General features: G+C 41.9%; 2 long non-coding RNA genes across 2 annotated transcripts; both read right to left on the bottom strand.

The window, feature by feature from the left end:
* Positions 1 to 7,285: 7,285 nt before the first annotated feature.
* LOC119912217 lies at positions 7,286 to 9,954 on the bottom strand. Its single transcript, XR_005446096.1, has 5 exons — positions 9,546 to 9,954; positions 9,286 to 9,347; positions 8,944 to 9,122; positions 8,264 to 8,329; positions 7,286 to 8,167 (listed from the first exon to the last, which is right to left on the bottom strand). It is a non-coding gene; the product is annotated as an uncharacterized LOC119912217 (long non-coding RNA).
* A 6,361-nt stretch (positions 9,955 to 16,315) lies between these two features.
* On the bottom strand, positions 16,316 to 19,280 carry LOC119912220. The gene is made up of 3 exons (XR_005446099.1): positions 19,148 to 19,280; positions 17,836 to 17,895; positions 16,316 to 16,513 (listed from the first exon to the last, which is right to left on the bottom strand). It is a non-coding gene; the product is annotated as an uncharacterized LOC119912220 (long non-coding RNA).
* Positions 19,281 to 19,954: the final 674 nt, after the last annotated feature.

Below are 19,954 nucleotides of genomic sequence, written 5' to 3'. Positions count from 1 at the left end.
TTAAACTTAACACTTACTGGATTGTGGGGTGTAGGATCAACTTTGAACCTGAAATGGCAGGGAGGTTTGGGGTTCGGTGGTCCCATTTTGGGGAGTTTTTTTGTTTGTTTTTTTATAAATAAAGTACTAAATAAAGCACTTAAATGCTCATTGTCCTTGTGTCTCACTAGGCCCTGACTCTCCCTGTTCTTTGGTCATCTCACATCTAGGAAAGCAACAAATGTTTGTGAACAAAGAAGTGGCTTCGATGCAAACTCTGATGATATGCCACTGGCCTAACAAAGTCATTTTACTATGTGAATTTTAGAAGATACTATATAGTATGACTACAGGCTATCCATTAAACTTACAAGCTCATCATCCTTAGTTTTTTCTACTCCTACTCCTGTGACCTCCATCGTCAACCGCTTATCCTGCTGACATCAGGCAAAAGGCAGGGTACACCCTGGACAGGTCGCCAGTCCATCGCAGGGCCACACATAGACAAACAACCAGCCACACTCACATCTAAGGATAATTTCGGAGACACCAATTAACCTAGCCTGCATGTCTTTGGATGGTGGGAGGAAGCCGGAGCACACGGAGAGTTAAATGCATTAATTTGGTGCAAAATTAAATGTACACTTGTAAACAAAGTTGTGCTCTAATAAATTATTTAACCATAAACCCATTGTATAGCTATAAATAGTGATGCAACAGCAACAAAAGTCAACAAATTTATTTTTATTTTATTATGTTTTTCCAAAACGTAAAAAAAAGTAACTTCCCTAACATTTTATTGTTATTGTTGTTTTACTTTAAATGGACACATGTAATATGTTTAATATTTTCTGTAAATATGTTTCAATTAATCTTATTTTCATACTGTATAGACTCCTTATTTTGAAAACTGAGCTTTGGCACGTGTGTCCTCGCGCTAAAATCATCAAGTCCGACCCAATTTGATAAATAATGTTGTATGTGGTTCTTGTATCGCGTAACATGGAGACTTCACAGCCTCTCTTCAGGTAGGACTCTCACACTGCAACACTTGTCTTTGTAAAGAGAGAAACTGACAGGATAATGTCGCTAACCTGCCTGTTAGCTCGCTCTGGTCTGTTACAGTGGATTTAGCATAAAGGCATTAATACGTGTGCACTCCAAATGTAGGCGCAGCTAGTTTATGCCGTCTTACAAACGAGTGACAGAAACAGGCCGTTAACGTTACCTCAAAAGAAAAGTGGTTGTCTCGAGTCGGATGCCAGAGCATGAGAGGTTACAGCAGCGCCCACAAAACACAATGTTAGAGGTCTGTTATGAGATGTGTAAAACTATTTGGTTCATTTTGATACTATGGCGGAGTAAATTAGACTATGGCCGGCCGCCATGGTCTCGTTAATTAATGGGAAACACTAGTGTGATTTGTTCAGCAGACTTCTCATGCTGTCAAGTGAGCTGAAAGATATTTACAGTATTTGAACCCATCTCCACTTAGCTGAGTGCTCTTTTCTCTATTTCCAAATAGGCGGCAAGAAAAGCACATAACACAGTCCTTTTTTTCACTGTACAAGAGCCAAGACCTGCTTATCTTTTCTCCATTCTTCATTGGCATGTAATAATCACTGCTTGTAAATCTACACCCCTCTTGAGTCCTTGACTTGTTGTGGTGCCCTCTGCACTATTGCGCAGTGCTCTCTGTCTGACAGCTGTTTTGGCCAGAGTGCATGATCATCTTCAATTATAACACACTGTTTAGGGTGACTGCTACTCACGGGGTCTAGTTCTTCTTCATCTTCGTCATTGCGATAGTTGTCATCATGGACAGTGAAAGTGACAGTTCCATTACCATCTCCAGTCGAAGGATCTAATGTTAATGTTAGTGTTGTCAGTGGAGTCATGAATTAAACATTTGGTTAGCACTTAAGTGTATCGATTAATCTTTAATTGGTGAAAAGTTAGCCAACAAATCGTAACTATAAGTTTATGAGGTGTTTTAATGGGGCCCTTGGTAGCTTGGGGCCTAAGGCAATTGCCGACCTTTGCCTAATGGTAAGTCCGCTACTTACCTGTCTATCCATTGTTGTCTTTACAGGTGCCAGATGAGCTGATTGCAGAACACATCCAGATGTGATTTGCTGTGTCCAGCTCTACAGGAAATAAGCTCCTGCTTTGCTCAGCCTTTTCTTTTTACTCACAACACCTGAACACCACTGAAGGGAAATTATGACACTGGGTTCCATCATCATTATAATAACTCTTACAACACGTTATTTCAAGTCATACAAAGCTACTTTTACATTTGTAACCTTTTAATATGAAGATGGTATTTATAGGTTATAACATTTTGCATATGTTGGTAGAAAGTAAAAAATGAAAGGTTGATGTTATATACTGTTTTATTTTGACATTTCTTTAAGAGACAAATGTGACATTCACTGAGAAGTTACTCTGTTGTGAAAAACAAAAAATAATCTGCACACTGAATAGTTTTGAAGCCTTGTACGAGGTGTCATTTATTGCTAACTCTGAGAAGGTCTTTTGTGGCTAACATTGTATAGATGCACCTACATTTGCTACAAGTGCATTCGATGAGCTCTGAGACCTCAGAGTTTGAAACATCACAATAAAAACCACCTAGTGGGATTCATAATTAATGTGCAATAACCGGTTCCAAAGTGGAACAACCATCAGTCACCTCCTCTACATGGATGACATCAAGCTGTATACCAGAAATGAGTGAGACATCAACACACTGATCCACACTACCAGGATCTACAGCAACAACATTGGAATGTTGTTTGGACTAGAAAAAGTGTGGTCGCAGGGTACAGAGAATAAGGCAGGTCCTGAAAAGTCAGCTGAATGGGAAAAACAAGATCCGAGCCATCAACACATACACCCTGCCAGTCATCAAATACCCCGCTGATATAATAAACTGGCCAAAGGACTCCTCCTTTGAGGCTACTGACATCAAGAAAAGAAAGATCCTCACAATGCCTGGAGGGTTTCACCCCTAATCCAGCACCCTGAGACTGTACACCAAGCATAGCGAGGGAAGCCAAGGGCTAGTGAGTGTAAAGACCACTGTCCAGGATGAAACAACAAAGTTCCAAGACTACATCAGGAAGATGGGCCCCAAAGATGAAGGGCTTAGTGAATACCTCAGGCTGAACGGCATGTACCACAGACAAATAGAAGAAGTGGCTGGAAAAGGCTGGACTAAAGGACAGCACAGAAGCACTAATCACAAGAACAATAGAGGCTGGGGTCTACCACATCAGGCAGGACCACAGGTGCAGACTGTGCAAGGATGCCCCTGAGACATTACAGCACATAACAGCAGGGTGTAAGATGCAGGCAGGAAGTGCGTACATGGAACGCCATTACCAGGTAGCTGGCATAGTATACAGGAACATCTGCCATGAGTATGGGCTGGAAGTCCCAAGGTCAAAATGGAAGACACCTCCTAACGTAGAATGACCGAGCTAAGATCCTGTGGGACTTCAAGATCCAGACTGACAAACTGGTAATAGCTAACCAACCAGACATCGTGTTGATCGACAAACAGCAGAAGAAGGCTACATTATCAAGAAGAAGGAACACGAGAAGCTTGTGATGTGGAAAGTAAGAGCAACCGTGGTGCCAGTGGTAATCGGAGCACTGGGGGCTGTGACCCCCAAACTGGGAGAGGGGCTACAGCAGATTCCAGGTAAAACATCAGAGGTCTCTGTCCAGAAGAGTGCAGTGCTAGGAACAGCTAAGATACTGCGCAGAACCCTCAAACTCCCAGGCCTCTGATAGAGGACCCGAGCTTGAAGATGACACATACCACCCCGCAAGGGCAGTTGGCAGTATTACTTAACTAGAATATTGTAACTATTTAGCAGCTACATGTAACTTCTATTCTAACAAACTCGAAAAGGGAATTACTACATAGAAGAAAGAATAAGAATTAACTAAACAAATTAGATAACCAGTTTATAGTGGAGAAATTTGAATCCCTGTAACATAAAGAAATTAGTTAGATTCTTTGGCATGTTAAACCTCTTTTGTCCTCGGGAGGGATACTATGGCTCCCTGAGGAGAATGTATAGATCAAACCTTGACAGTTGCCAATTCACATTTCACCCAATTCTTGGAACAATAGTATAAAAAATAGAACAGAACATATATTACAGATATTCTTAACAAATTGCTAGTTGCTAGTTGGTTACAATAGATTTTGAGACTTTATGACAGTATGACTGAATGAAAGAACCTGGGCAGGTTCCTTAAAAGCCAAAAATGCTTGTAGAGGTTTACGTCTGCCAGCCTTATCTGTTTGACACTCTGGTGTGACTAGAGAACAAAGGGGCCCTTTCTTTGATTTGCGTGTGTGTAGAGACCCATTTGGAGACATCAGTTCATGGTTGCTCTGTCAACCGAGAGGTCTTGATAAACCCTTAGTTCATGTGAGGTTAAGTTGCCTGGACAGTGATTAACTGGCACTTCGTTACATTTTTTATATACTTTTTATTTAACTTAAGTTTTTAACTTAAGTTTTTAACTTAAGTTTTTAACTTAAGTTTTACGTGGGTTAAGGATTTTAGTCATCCGACATGGATTTTAAGCTAGATGACCGTAAAAACGCGATCAACGCTACTGATCGCAACAAAGCTCCGGTGACTATGCTAGCCGAGATAACTCTGCCCCATGAGGACTGCTCACTCCTTAAGAAAGCGAACAAGAAGATTGCTGACCTTATGGAAGACATCCGACTACTTTCAGAGGAACTCAAAGAGAAAGATTCCCTGCTGACTGGCTTTATGGATGTGGCTTCAGTACAAGCCAAACAGTTTGTTTCTCTTAGCGCAACCGTTTTGGGACCCCTCTAGCCTTCCCAGGCGTTTCATCCTGCTCGACTCCAAAGCATCAATCAACCTGGGCTGAAGTGGTGGTCTGTGGCTGCAAGAGAGGCTCGGACGGGGCTGCCTCTCCTCCGCACATCGGCCTCTCCAACCGCTATGCAGCCCTGTCTGACGACACTCTGGTCCAACCAGCGGATGCACCTGCGGCTTCAAGCCTCCATGATACGGATCTCTTTCGGCGCACAGTGCCTGCCGACACTGTCTTTTTAAGACAGACGGACTTCACCCAAACAAACGGGGCTCAGAATTGTTAGCTGCGCACATACAGCATGTGGTGCGGTCCACACATGATTTATGTGAATGACTAATCATTCATGCAGCACACCTGGACAGACCAATTTCAAAACTAACTTTTATTGCAAAGATTCTAGAAAGAATTGTGTCCAAACAGCTGCTCACTGTACTGGAAAATAACAAAATATTTGAAAAGTTTCAGTCTGGTTTTAGGAAGTACCATAGCACTGAGACTGCCCTGCTTAAAGTCACCAATGACCTTTTAATGTCTGCTGATGAAGGTATGTGCTCAGTCCTGGTACTCCTGGACCTTAGCGCTGCTTTTGACACCATTGATCACAACATCATGTTAGACAGACTGAGGCACTGGGTGGGGATCTCTGGTACGGCCCTAGAATGGTTTTCATCCTACCTGTCAAATAGGACGTTTTGCGTGTCTGTAAACAACTATGTTTCCTCGTTCTGTCCAGTTAAATATGGTGTGCCTCAGGGGTCGGTCTTAGGACCCATTTTGTTTTCTTTGTATCTGCTTCCCCTTGGACATATTATCCATAAACATGGCATTTCTTTTCATATTTATGCTGATGACACACAAATATACTTTCCCGTCATATCCACAGACCCTGGAATGCTGAGTTCACTTAACAACTGCCTTTGTGAAGTTAAAAAATGGATGTCAAATAATTTCCTCCAGCTGAACTCAGACAAAACAGAAATCCTGGTCATCGGGTCCCAGCAGACTGGCAGATACTGCCATCTGCTGGTTCCCTAGTAAATCACATTAAGCCTGTGAAACCTTAAAAGAACCTTGGTGTTTGGTTTGATAGTAATATAAATTTTGAGCAGCACACCACAAAGCTTGTACGATCATGTTTTTATCAACTTAGAAATATAGCAAAAATTCAATCTATGTTAACTTTTAAGGACACCGAGACCATTTTACACGCCTTCATCCCATCACGCCTGGATTATTGCAACAGCCTTTTCACCTGTTTAAACCAAAAATCTATTGATCGACTCCCGACTGTCCAGAACTCAGCTGCCAGGCTTTTAACCAGAACAAAGAAATATGACCACATTACTCCTATTTTAGCTTCATTACACTGGCTCCCAGTATGTTTTACAATTGACTTTAAAATTCTATTGACCACTTTTAAAGCTCTTCATGGCCTCTCGCCTTGTTAGATTTCTGACCTTTTAGTCCCATACACACCAGCACGCACCTTGAGATCCTCGGGCAGAGGTCTGTTGTCTGTTCCAGAGTCTCGACTGAAAACTAAAGGGGACAGAGCGTTTGCTGTCAGGGCCCCGAGGCTCTGGAACAGCCTGCCCAAGGAAATCAGGTCCGCTGAGTCAGGGAACTCTTAAGTGCCTTCTTAAAACATACTTTTATAGGAGAGCCTTTCCCGATCGTATTTCACTTTATTTTATCCCTTTTATTTTATTGTATTTTACTAATTTTATATTTATCTTAAACATGTATTTTAGTCTTTTCAATGTTTTCATGCTTTTATCTTGTATTGTTTTTGTATTATTGTCTCTTGGGTATTATTGTCTTTACACTTGTTAAAGCACTTGTTTTTGAAAAGCGCTCTACAAATAAAGATTATTATTATTATTATTATTAACTTTTACAATAAATCATATCTTTAGCATGCTTGTGCCTTTTGTGTCTCACCTCCTTTTTGTCACAGTTTTAGAGCTGGCTTGTGACAGTTAATAATATTAATAATAAATTACATTTATATAGCACTTTTCTAAATACTCAAAGGCACTTCACAGTGGGAAGATAAAAATAATTAGTTGAAAAGAACATTGACGGGAGAGAAGGGAACGAAGTTAACTGGGGAATGTAGACTTGAAAAGGTGGGTTTTGAGGGCTTGTTTCAAAGATGGCATAAAGTTAGCTTGTTGGATGTGGCTAGGGAGGGCGTTCAGAGGAAGGGTCCAAAAACTGAAAGGCCATCTATCTCCACCCTGATTGCAATCTACTTATCAACTGTATCAGCCAAACTACTCTATCGTGAAGTCTCTAGTGTGTTTTGTGACTTTTTCCATCATGTTTTGCCATCAAGCCATCAATCACTTGCTGCTTCTGCTCGTACCAATCTAGTGAGTAAGAAGCAATCGCCTTTAATCAAAATTAAGTTTCAGACACAAAATGATAGGTGTTTCAATTTTATAAGAGTTGTACAAGGTTAAACATGCCCTGATACATTTTCTGTTTACTCATGAAAAACATCACACTAGAGTCAATTTAAATTCACAAAATAATTTGCATTCTGATCATTGTAAAGTTTCTGATAGAAATTATACAAACCACAATAGTCTCACAGAATATAGGTATACGTGATTACATAAATACAATATGTACACTAAATGAAACCTAAACATAAATTTCACATGCTTTTGAAAGTTACAGAAAGGTTTAGATAATTTGAAGGTCTGAGTAAAACACCATTTTGAATCATCTTTGCTTGTAAAATGACCTGTGTTGATGACAACTAACTTCACAGACATCTCACATTTGAATTTCTCAATCGGCACGTTTCAAAATAAAATACATTCAGACAATGGTGAAGGTGATTTTACTTTCCAGTGTGGCTGATTTTACTTGTTTAACATGACCTAAGAACAGAATTAGTACTGAAAGTTAAATATTGCTATAGCACAGTGCTCAGAGAAGCAAGATGCATTTATACATTACATTTTAAATAAAAAGTCAAAGAGTGCAACCATTTCTGACATCCCAGGGCTTAACAGACAGTATTGTTATTTTGTTTAGGTTGTTATTGTAGTGATGATTCAATGGGCCAGGTGCTTAAAGTTGGCTGTGTCATTCTACATACAAGAGCAAAGACCATCATGAATCTTGGATTTTTACCGACAACAAAGTCCTTGTTCATACCAGTAATGGCAGTCATAGTCTGCTGGCAATTCAAATGGTAATCAGCACTGATGCTATTGCTGGCTTGATAGTATCCATGACAACAATACCAGGCAGGATGCAGTAACGAGACTGATCTTGTGGCTCACTCCACTTGATTCTGTAAATTCGGTAAAAAGTAAACAAAACATTACTTTTAAAAACAGCTGTGCAACGTTGTGACATTTTTGAAGAAGTAGAACACAATATAGCTTACGGGTGCCATTCACGTTGATTGGTGCAGCATTTGTAGATGTGGTAGTCGTAGATGGAACTGGACCTGCTGTAAAACATTTAAAAAAGAATAAATTAATAAGAATTCAAAAATGATTTGTTTATATTTGTAAAAAAATAAAATGGTGCCAGTTTCACTGATCATAAAGGCCATAGAAAGAGTTGACTTGGTAGACATTTTAGCTTCTTGTCTAGTTCGAAGTTGCTAATGTCAAAAATCTTAAAGTTAATAACAAATTATTTACATTACACATATTCTGGCTGAATACAAGGTAGCTTAAAAAAAGCTTGTCATGCCACAGTGTTGAACAGAAAGATGGATTAAACTGTCCAACACTGAACACAGTTTTTTTGATGAATCTTGTGTATACCTTAGTTTCCTGTGCATCAGCATAATATTTATTTAACTTATTTAAATCAATTCCAGTAGCACTTACAATCATGACTTTTGGGTTAGACACTACAGAGTGTTATCTTTCAAAGAAGCCCAGAACCATTCATATACTCCAAATGGTTTAACATTACATTAATTTTATTCATTGTTACATTCAATTTACTTTGGATATGCCTTGAATAGGCGTTTTGCATGAATTTTACAGGAAGGTTAAGAGGTAAATGTTTTACATACTGATTAGAGCAATACATTGTGTTGTGTTTACTTACCTATTATTTTGACTTTCTTGGGATTTATGGTCACATTGAAGCTGTTGTTGGTATTACTCACAGCCTCTACTAAGGTTTGAGCAACGACACTGTTCTGTGGGAGTTCTGCAGAGCGAGTTTTCTGATTGAACACAATCTGCAGCTCTGCTTCAGTTCCATTGGCTGGAATTTGGACACTCCTGTTTCATAAAACCATATGTCAAATAAAAATATGGGATGATTCTGTTGCCGTTTGTTATGGATGATGTAAACATTACAGTATCACCATTAGACAATACCTATTTTAAGACCATACCTCTGCATACAAAACACCAATGAACTACAATAAGAAAATGTATTTACCTGAACATTGTCATAGAACAGTGGTCAAACTGAACAAATCTTGGTCTGTATATGAACTCACACTGCAAGAAAAAGCAACATTGAAAACCGTTGAGTAGCATTCAAGCACAATTGTTTTAAAATTAAATTGGACTGAAATGAAAATGTACATGAAATTAATTTCCAGCTTAACAAATGTGTCCTTCTGCTAAACATTTGTGTGTAATCATGTGTAACATTCTCACGGTCGATTAATTTGTTCAATTTGGGAAATTACTCACCGTAGCTACAACTCGATGCTCAAGATCTTTGTATAGACTGCTGTTGGGGTTATTGAGGTCAATTGAAAAAGAAACTTCCAAAATTATTAAGACATAGTAAATAGGTTGAACAGTCAAAGTCGTGTTTGGTGCAGCAGTTGTCGTTGTCAGGGCAGGTGTCGTTGCTTTGGTTGTTGGAGCAGGTGTCGTTGTTGCTTCAGTTGTTGGAGCAGGTGTCGTTGTTGCCTCAGTTGTCGGGGCAGGTGTTGTTGTTGTTTCGGTTGTCGGGACAGGTGTCGTTTCGGTTGTCGGGGCAGGTGTCGTTGTTTCCTCAGTTGTTGTCGGGGCAGGTGTTGTTGCCTCAGTTGTTGGGGCAGGTGTCGTTGTTGCTTCGGTTGTTGGAGCGGGTGTTGTTGCCTCAGTTGTTGGAGCGGGTGTCGTTGTTGCTTCAGTTGTTGTCAGGGCAGGTGTTGTTGCCTCAGTTGTTGTCGGGGCAGGTGTCGATGTTGATTCAGTTGTTGGAGCAGGTGTCGTTGTTGCAGGTGTCGTTGTTGCCTCAGTTGTCGGAGAAGGTGTCGTTGTTGCAGGTGTCGTTGTTGCCTCAATTGTCGGAGCAGGTGTCATTGTTGCTTCAGTTGTTGTCGGGGCAGGTGTCGTTGTTGCCTCAGTTGTTGTCGGGGCAGGTGTCGTTGTTGCCTCAGTTGTTGGGGCAGGTGTCGTTGTTGCTTCGGTTGTTGGAGCGGGTGTTGTTGCCTCAGTTGTTGGAGCGGGTGTCGTTGTTGCCTCAGTTGTTGGAGCGGGTGTTGTTGTTGCTTCAGTTGTTGTCGGGGCAGGTGTTGTTGCCTCAGTTGTTGTCGGGGCAGGTGTTGTTGCCTCAGTTGTTGGGGCAGGTGTCGTTGTTGCTTCGGTTGTTGGAGCGGGTGTTGTTGTCTCAGTTGTTGGAGCGGGTGTCGTTGTTGCCTCAGTTGTTGGAGCGGGTGTCGTTGTTGCTTCAGTTGTTGTCAGGGCAGGTGTTGTTGCCTCAGTTGTTGTCGGGGCAGGTGTCGTTGTTGATTCAGTTGTTGGAGCAGGTGTCGTTGTTGCAGGTGTCGTTGTTGCCTCAGTTGTCGGAGCAGGTGTCATTGTTGCTTCAGTTGTTGTCGGGGCAGGTGTCGTTGTTGCCTCTGTTGTCGGGGCAGGTGTCGTTGTTGCCTCAGTTGTCGGAGCAGGTGTCGTTGCTTCAGTTGTTGTCGGGGTAGGTGTTGTTGCCTCAGTTGTTGGAGCGGGTGTCGTTGTTGCCTCAGTTGTTGTCGGGGCAGGTGTTGTTGCCTCAGTTGTTGGGGCAGGTGTCGTTGTTGCTTCGGTTGTTGGAGCGGGTGTTGTTGTCTCAGTTGTTGGAGCGGGTGTCGTTGTTGCCTCAGTTGTTGGAGCGGGTGTCGTTGTTGCTTCAGTTGTTGTCAGGGCAGGTGTTGTTGCCTCAGTTGTTGTCGGGGCAGGTGTCGTTGTTGATTCAGTTGTTGGAGCAGGTGTCGTTGTTGCAGGTGTCGTTGTTGCCTCAGTTGTCGGAGCAGGTGTCATTGTTGCTTCAGTTGTTGTCGGGGCAGGTGTCGTTGTTGCCTCTGTTGTCGGGGCAGGTGTCGTTGTTGCCTCAGTTGTCGGAGCAGGTGTCGTTGCTTCAGTTGTTGTCGGGGTAGGTGTTGTTGCCTCAGTTGTTGTCGGGGCAGGTGTTGGTGCCTCAGTTGTTGGAGCAGGTGTCGTTGTTGCCTCAGTTGTTGGAGCAGGTGTCGTTGTTGCTTCAGTTGTTGGAGCAGGTGTCGTTGTTGCCTCAGTTGTTGGAGGAGGTATCGTTGTTGCCTCAGTTGTTGGAGCAGGTGTCGTGGTTGCTTCAGTTGTCGGAGCAGGTGTCGTTGCTTCAGTTGCTGGAGCGGGTGTTGTGGTTGCTTCAGTTGTCGGGGCAGGTGTTGTTGCCTCAGTTGTTGTCGGGGCAGGTGTTGTTGCCTCAGTTGTTGTCGGGGCAGGTGTTGTTGCCTCAGTTGTTGGAGCAGGTGTCGTTGTTGCCTCAGTTGTTGGAGCAGGTGTCGTTGTTGCTTCGGTTGTCGTTGTTGCTTCGGTTGTCGGGGCGGGTGTTGTTGCCTCAGTTGTTGGAGCGGGTGTCGTTGTTGCCTCAGTTGTTGGAGCAGGTGTCGTTGTTGCCTCAGTTGTTGGAGCAGGTGTCGTTGTTGCTTCGGTTGTCGGGGAGGGTGTCGTTGTTGCTTCGGTTGTCGGGGCGGGTGTGGTTGCCTCAGTTGTTGTCGGGGCAGGTGTCGTTGTTGCCTCAGTTGTTGTCGGGGCAGGTGTTGTTGCCTCAGTTGTTGGAGCAGGTGTCGTTGTTGCTTCGGTTGTCGGGGAGGGTGTCGTTGTTGCTTCAGTTGTCGGGGCGGGTGTTGTTGCCTCAGTTGTTGGAGCAGGTAGATCAGAATGTAGGGTGCCATTCACTTTGATTGAGCTACTTTCAATGTCGAAGCCAGTGACGTTTAAACTATCATTGATCAAAACCCTCCCAATCTCAAAATTATTAGGAACAGATGTGCTTGCAAAGAGAAGGTTTACATCATTGATGACTGATCCATTTCTGCAGATGGAGAAACAAAATATTTTTGAAATATCACATTTTGGTCACTACTCTTAAAATTTAACATGATAAGTCTTAACAAATTACCTGAATGACAACACGTCCAAGGACAAGAAGGAGGAAGGGAAAGCCATGTGGAACACAGGTTCAAGCTGCAGAAACAGAAAACAAATCGTACTTAAACACGTTTCACATATGTTTGCCTAAGTTGTACAGTGAGCTGGAGGTGTAGTTTAGTTATCTTCGCTCTTTATTTCATGTAATAATTACTATTATTATTCTGCAGCAGCAGCAGCACTTATGTACCTGTATTTTCATCAGGAAATGCAAATATTCCAGTTTATCATTATATTTCCTTATTTTACAGTTTTTTCTTTTTATTTTGTTTTCTGTACTTTCTTTAGTGCAGAAATCTAACTGTGTCCAGGAGATCGACAGACAAGAGGAAAAATAATGATGAGAACCACCACAGGATAAAAAAAATAATAGATGACCTATAAATTTTTTGCAGTAACATTAAGTGTCTTCACGTGTATTTCTGGGCAGTGTGCACATTTTTTCAACTGGTATGCGATTCCTTTCTATGTGGCGAATTTCTGCTTGGGGAATTGACCATTCACTAGCTGTGTTTCAATTCTTCGTACTGTATGTTTTATTGTATACTGTACAAGTATTGAAGTTAAGCATGCCTTAATGCTTATTTTTGAAGGTTATTGATACTTTATGAAACTTAGCTCTAATCTAATTCTGCTGTCTGAATGAAGTTTTAATAAACAACTTACTTAGAAACAAGACTATAGGGAACAATAGAGTAAATTATACCATTTTTGTAAATACTGGTTACTTACTGGAAAAAAACATTTGAAAAAAATTAACACCTAGAAATATACAAACCTAGAAAGATACAAAAATAAAGTAAAATGAGTATTAGCTGTATTTTAAATTGTTACCATAACCTTTCAGTTCTCTGAATGGGGGCTTGAGCTCTGTTGAAAAAGTTCAGTAATTGTAACAGAAGATTTTATTCTAAGGGTTTGACTTACCTGTGTCTTTATCATTGAAACTCGATCTCTAAATGCTGCAGATGATTGATTGTTCAAGTCACTTGTAAATGTGCTTTGAACAGATCTGAACATCACCATGGTGGTGGTTCCTTTAGTTGTTGGAGCAGGTTTTGTTGTTGCCTCAATTGTTGGAGGAGGTGTCGTTGTTTCCTCAGTTGTTGGAGCAGATGTTGTTGTTGCTTCAGTTGTTGTCGGGGCAGGTGTCGTTGTTTCCTCAGTTGTTGGAGCAGGTGTCGTTGTTGCTTCAGTTGTTGGAGCAGGTGTCGTTGTTGCTTCAGTTGTCGGGGCAGGTGTCGTTGTTGCCTCAGTTGTCGGAGCAGGTTTCGTTGTTGCTTCAGTTGTCGGAGCAGGTGTCGTTGTTGCTTCAGTTGTTGGATCAGGTGTCGTTGTTGACTCAGTTGTTGGAGCAGGTGTTGTTGCTTCAGTTGTCGGATCAGGTGTCGTTGTTGCTTCAGTTGTTGGAGGAGGTATCGTTGTTGCTTCAGTTGTCGGGGCAGGTGTCGTTGTTGCCTCAGTTGTTGGATCAGGTGTCGTTGTTGGAGCAGGTGTCGTGGTTGCTTCAGTTGGAGCAGATGTCGTGGTTGCCTCAGTTGTTGGAGCAGGTGTCATGGTTGCTTCAGTTGTTGGGGCAGGTGTTGTTGCTTCAGTTGTTGGAGCAGGTGTTGTTGCTTCAGTTGTTGGAGCAGGTGTCGTTTCTTCAGTTGTCGGGGCAGGTGTTGTTGTTGCCTCAGTTGTTGGAGCAGGTGTCGTTGTTGCTTCAGTTGTTGGAGCAGGTGTCGTGGTTGCTTCAGTTGTTGGAGGAGGTATCGTTGTTGCTTCAGTTGTTGGAGCAGGTGTCGTGGTTGCTTCAGTTGTCGGAGCAGGTGTCGTGGTTGCTTCAGTTGTTGGAGCAGGTGTCGTTGTTGCCTCAGTTTGTGGAGCAGGTGTCGTTGTTGCCTCAGTTGTTGAAGCAGGTGTTGTTTCTTCAGTTGTTAGAGCGGGTGTCGTTGTTGCTTCAGTTGTTGTCGGGGCAGGTGTTGTTTCTTCAGTTGTTGGATCAGGTGTCGTTGTTGGAGCAGGTGTCGTGGTTGCTTCAGTTGTTGGAGCAGGTGTCGTGGTTGCCTCAGTTGTTGGGGCAGGTGTTGTTGTTGCTTCAGTTGTTGGGGCAGGTGTTGTTGCTTCAGTTGTCGGAGCAGGTGTCGTTTCTTCAGTTGTCGGGGCAGGTGTTGTTGTTGCCTCAGTTGTTGGAGCAGGTGTCGTTGTTGCTTCAGTTGTTGGAGCAGGTGTCGTTGTTGGAGCAGGTGTCGTGGTTGCTTCAGTTGTTGGAGCAGGTGTCGTGGTTGCCTCAGTTGTTGGGGCAGGTGTTGTTGTTGCTTCAGTTGTTGGGGCAGGTGTTGTTGCTTCAGTTGTCGGAGCAGGTGTCGTTTCTTCAGTTGTCGGGGCAGGTGTTGTTGTTGCCTCAGTTGTTGGAGCAGGTGTCGTTGTTGCTTCAGTTGTTGGAGCAGGTGTCGTGGTTGCTTCAGTTGTTGGAGGAGGTATCGTTGTTGCTTCAGTTGTTGGATCAGGTGTCGTTGTTGACTCCGTTGTTGGAGCAGATGTTGTTGCTTCAGTTGTCGGAGCAGGTGTCGTTTCTTCAGTTGTCGGGGCAGGTGTTGTTGTTGCCTCAGTTGTTGGAGCAGGTGTCGTTGTTGCTTCAGTTGTTGGATCAGGTGTCGTTGTTGCTTCAGTTGTTGGAGGAGGTGTCGTTGCTTCAGTTGTCGGAGGAGGTGTCGTTGCTTCAGTTGTCGGGGCAGGTGTTGTTGTTGCCTCAGTTGTTGGAGCAGGTGTCGTTGTTGCTTCAGTTGTTGGATCAGGTGTCGTTGTTGACTCCGTTGTTGGAGCAGATGTTGTTGCTTCAGTTGTCGGAGCAGGTGTCGTTTCTTCAGTTGTCGGGGCAGGTGTTGTTGTTGCCTCAGTTGTTGGAGCAGGTGTCGTTGTTGCTTCAGTTGTTGGAGCAGGTGTCGTTGTTGCTTCAGTTGTCGGGGCAGGTGTTGTTGTTGCCTCAGTTGTTGGAGCAGGTGTTGTTGTTGCTTCAGTTGTTGGATCAGGTGTTGTTGTTGCTTCAGTTGTTGGATCAGGTGTTGTTGTTGCTTCAGTTGTTGGAGGAGGTGTCGTTGCTTCAGTTGTTGGAGGAGGTATCGTTGTTGCTTCAGTTGTTGGATCAGGTGTCGTTGTTGACTCTGTTGTTGGAGCAGATGTTGTTGCTTCAGTTGTTGGAGCAGGTGTCGTTTCTTCAGTTGTCGGGGCAGGTGTTGTTGTTGCCTCAGTTGTTGGAGTAGGTGTTGTTTCTTCAGTTGTTGGATCAGGTGTCGTTGTTGCTTCAGTTCTTGGATCAGGTATCGTTGTTGCTTCAGTTGTTGGATCAGGTGTCGTTGTTTCTTCAGTTGTTGGATCAGGTGTCGTTGTTGACTCAGTTGTTGGATCAGGTGTCGTTGTTGGAGCAGGTGTCGTGGTTGCTTCAGTTGTTGGAGCAGGTGTCGTGGTTGCCTCAGTTGTTGGAGCAGGTGTCGTTTCTTCAGTTGTCGGGGCAGGTGTTGTTGTTGCCTCAGTTGTTGGAGCAGGTGTTGTTTCTTCAGTTGTTGGATCAGGTGTCGTTGTTGCTTCAGTTGTTGGATCAGGTATCGTTGTTGCTTCAGTTGTGGGATCAGGTATCGTTGTTTCTTCAGTTGTTGGATCAGGTGTCGTTGTTGACTCAGTTGTTGGATCAGGTGTCGTTGTTGCTTCAGTTGTTGGATCAGGTGTCGTTGTTGCTTCAGTTGTTGGATCAGGTATCGTTGTTTCTTCAGTTGTTGGATCAGGTGTCGTTTTTGACTCAGTTGTTGGAGCAGGTGTCGTTGTTGGAGCACGCGTTGTTTTTGCAGTTGTCGGAGCACGTGTTGTTGTTTTTGCAGTTGTCGGAGCACGTGTTGTTGTTTTTGCTGTTGTTGTCGGAGCACGTGTTGTTTTTTTTGTAGTTGTCGGAGCACGTGTTGTTTTTTTTGTAGTTTTTGTCGGAGCACGTGTTGTTTTTTTTGTAGTTGTCGGAGCACGGGTTGTTTTTTTTGCAGTTGTTGGAGCTCGGGTTGTTGTTTTTGCAATTGTTGTCGGAGCACGGGTTGTTGTTTTTGCAATTGTTGTCGGAGCACGGGTTGTTGTTTTTGCAATTGTTGTCGGAGCACGTGTTGTTTTTGCAGTTGTTGGAGCAGGTGTCGTGGTTTTTGACACTGTTGTTGCTGCAGTTGTTTTTGTTGTTGGAGCAGGTGTCTTTGTTGAAGTAGCAGGTGTCTGTGTTGACACAGTGGTTGATGTCGAAGCAGGTACCGTTGTTCCTGCTGTTGCTGTAGTGCACAATAAACATTATATCACACCACATCATATCATCTAACCTAGCAAAGTGAAGTGGTTCCTTGACAAAAAACACATTTTTAGATTTTTATAAAATTTATAACTATAATGTCGAAGAATATTCAAATCCTTAGATTTGTGATTTGTTTCCCCCATAAATGTAACACTCTTATTTGTCTTGTATTATTACCTCTCTTCCCCAGCCCCAATCTGCAGTTGCACCTTTACCTCTCAATCCTTTTACAAATAATAGAAGAGTCCAATAGACTAAATAGAGAAATACAACAATGACACTTTAAAGTTACTTACAAATGCAGTCAATACGCTGCCAACAAGATTTGGCCGTTGACAGAGACGTGCACAAACATTTTGTGGGAGAGGGGTTCAAGTGAAAAAAGTGTCCTCTCAATTGATTACTAAAAAACGTTTAACAAAACGTTACATATATTAAAACATTACACTCACGCAGTTTCATACTCTACAGATTTCTACAGAATTATCAGTTCACACAGAGACCATGGTCTTCTTTAGTATTCCCGAGTGCACGCACACACACACACACACACAGTAAAAATTATGATGGTGACAAGGACTTAGTTTCACATTTGAGGGAGGGCTGTCTGTATCATGTAAAGATCTATCAGCATACAAAAACTAATAGAATGGATAGTTATTAGATGAGGAGCATACGATCAAAATTATGAAGTTACTGTTTAAGGCAGGACACTCTTTTCAGGTAGCAGTGCCGTGATCTGGCACCTCCTCAGTCCTTGTGTTTCCTCTGTCCCTTTCCTTATCGTTCCTGTCAGTCATCGTCGGTCTAATGTGTGTGTGAGAGTTTGTGTGGTCATAGGCAGGGCGCTCCAGCTGAGCTTCTGTAGCGTTCAACACCTGAAGCTCATCCCTTTTATCAACCTCTTCAATAAAGCTACCGCTCAACTTCCCGTCAGCACCAGATCGTCAATTTAACCCACAGTGGTACCAATCTATTTTCTAGATTGTAGGAGTTTTTTGATCCAGCTTTTTGACTGTACTGACTGCCTGTGTTTTTTGCTTGTACTCTAATCTATGATCTAAGCCCAATTGCAAAGACGCTGCTTGCCAGTCAGAGTTTTGGAGCCCTGATTTCATCAATCTGTCCGCTCTCTGCCCCCAGCCCACAGGATCCACTTCTGCATGCATCACGTTAAGTCATCTCTTACAGCGTCAGGGAGTGAGGCTTACTCACTGCAAAACCTAGCTGGCTATCATTACACCCACACGTTTTCTAATATTTTGTAGAAAGAGAGAAAGGGTTTAAAATCACTCAGCTTACCCATTAGAATCAGGACAACTGATATGATCCATCTGGTGCCCATCTTGTTTTCACTTGAATCTATAAAATCAAACAATACAGTAACTTACTCCGAAAAAGAAAGAGCATGTGATAACGTTTTGCACTACAGTTGCTAGCTACTATAACATCTGCTTTCACTATAATGTTAATGTTGGAATTGGAGAATACAGCGTATTACAACATGTCAAGTGGATAATATTTACAATATGCAGACATTTATATGATTTTGTTTGTTCTCTGTATCTCTGTCCATTTGTATTTTAAATGAAGTAGATTATTTAAAAGAAAATGCAATTTCGACACCAAATATATTTTACACTTTTAAACAGCGTTGATAAAATGCTACTTTTACTCCTTTGAAACTCATCTATGTTTTATTACATTGTATACATTACATTTTCATTAATGTCTAGTTCTGAAAAAATACCATAATAAAATAACCACACTGAGAAAATGTGGCTGTACTCTGGACCAAAAGATTACCAGCACTGTTTCAAATTCTAGTAAATGGGGAGTGGCAATTATGTATTTGTTGAAAAGAATTCCCAACACAACACCTAATTTCAGTCTCCTAAAGCCAATGCAATACAAAAACAAAATGAAATTATGTAAAGTGCTCAGAATTTAGTGCTTAAACTGAAACCTTTCTGACAAATTCCACCTGTGTCTATCTTGCTGTCAAATATTTTGCTTCCCATATTCCATCAATTTCTTGAGTCTTTAGACTCCAATTCTCCATCAAATTAGCTAGAACTGATAGAATACACATGTCAACATGTACTACTTCAAAAAGCAGAGTACTTGAACGTGCAGGTGTGCTGAGTGAGGAAACTGATCTTCAACAAACCTAAACACTCACATTACATATTGATATTTCATAAATTATTATACTTTTGTTCATCTGAATTTAATTATAGGATGCTGGTGTGTTTGTACCTAAACCAGTGCTTTATTCCACCAAGCTATAAAAACAAAGGCGGATGTGCCATGATAATAGAGATGGGAAAATACTTAAGTAGCACTTGTAATTAGGGAATAAACTACAATATCAGAGAACCTCTAGTATCATAAAATGTAACTGTTAAAGCATTATATAAAAATACAGTATTTTTACATATATAATATTTTGAAAATATACTAATGACTTCATGTGGCAATCACTTATTATCACTTTAGGTATGTGGTAATATACATGAATTACACATAATTTACAAAGAAATAGAAATGCATACATACAATACACAATGAATACATGCAAAAAAAGAAAAAAAATTCTTTAAACTGTACTTACCCAAAATGAAAAGTTATAATATCCCTTTCTCTATCTGTAGTTTCTCAGTTGTTTGTTTTAAAACTATGTTGGTGTCTTCCACTTCTGTCTAGTTCATAGGTGATACTGTAAAGCTGTCACCTCATGTGACAGTCAACATCTATTAAGGCCTTTATATTGGAATGGAGGCTAACCATGTGACTCATACACTATAAATACTTCAGAAATGTTGATGTGTGACAAACACAAATCACCAGATAGAGAATTTCCAATCTAAACTCAAGTTATTGTTTTTGGCTCTGTATTATTGCACACGGCCTTCTTTTGTCCTGTCAAAGAAGGAACTGCTGTATTCCACCAAAATGGAATGTTGAAAGAAGTTTTACCAGCGTGACAAGTTATGACAATGAAATAAGTAGTTTGATAGAGTGAGGAGTGGTGCTGAGGTGAAGCTGTCCTTCAGCCTGCAGAGACTGCCGAAACTTGACATGAGGGAGGTTAAACCATGGAAATGTGTGGCAATAGCACTGAAGTTCCTGATTGATCTTTTTTTTCAAACCCCAGAAGTCATTTAACCAATTTACAACTGGTGGACCACTCTGCCACAGCCACCACGCACAGACGTATGCAAGACATGGGTTTCAGCTGTCGCATTCCTTGTGTCGAGCCACTCTTGAACAAGACACAGCGTCAGAAGCGTCTCGCCTGGGCTAAAGACAAAAAGGACTGGACTGCTACTGAGTGGTCCAAAGTAATGTTCTCTGATGAAAGTAAATTTTGCATTTCCTTTGGAAATCAAGGTCCCAGAGTCTGGAGGAAGAGAGGAGA

The sequence above is a fragment of the Micropterus salmoides genome, unplaced genomic scaffold (genome assembly GCF_014851395.1).
Source record: "Micropterus salmoides isolate LMB-PRFRI ecotype aquatic unplaced genomic scaffold, ASM1485139v1 Ms_hic_scaffold_2, whole genome shotgun sequence".
NCBI classification, from domain to species: Eukaryota; Metazoa; Chordata; class Actinopteri; order Centrarchiformes; family Centrarchidae; genus Micropterus; species Micropterus salmoides.
This window is presented reverse-complemented; position numbering and strand designations above follow the sequence as displayed.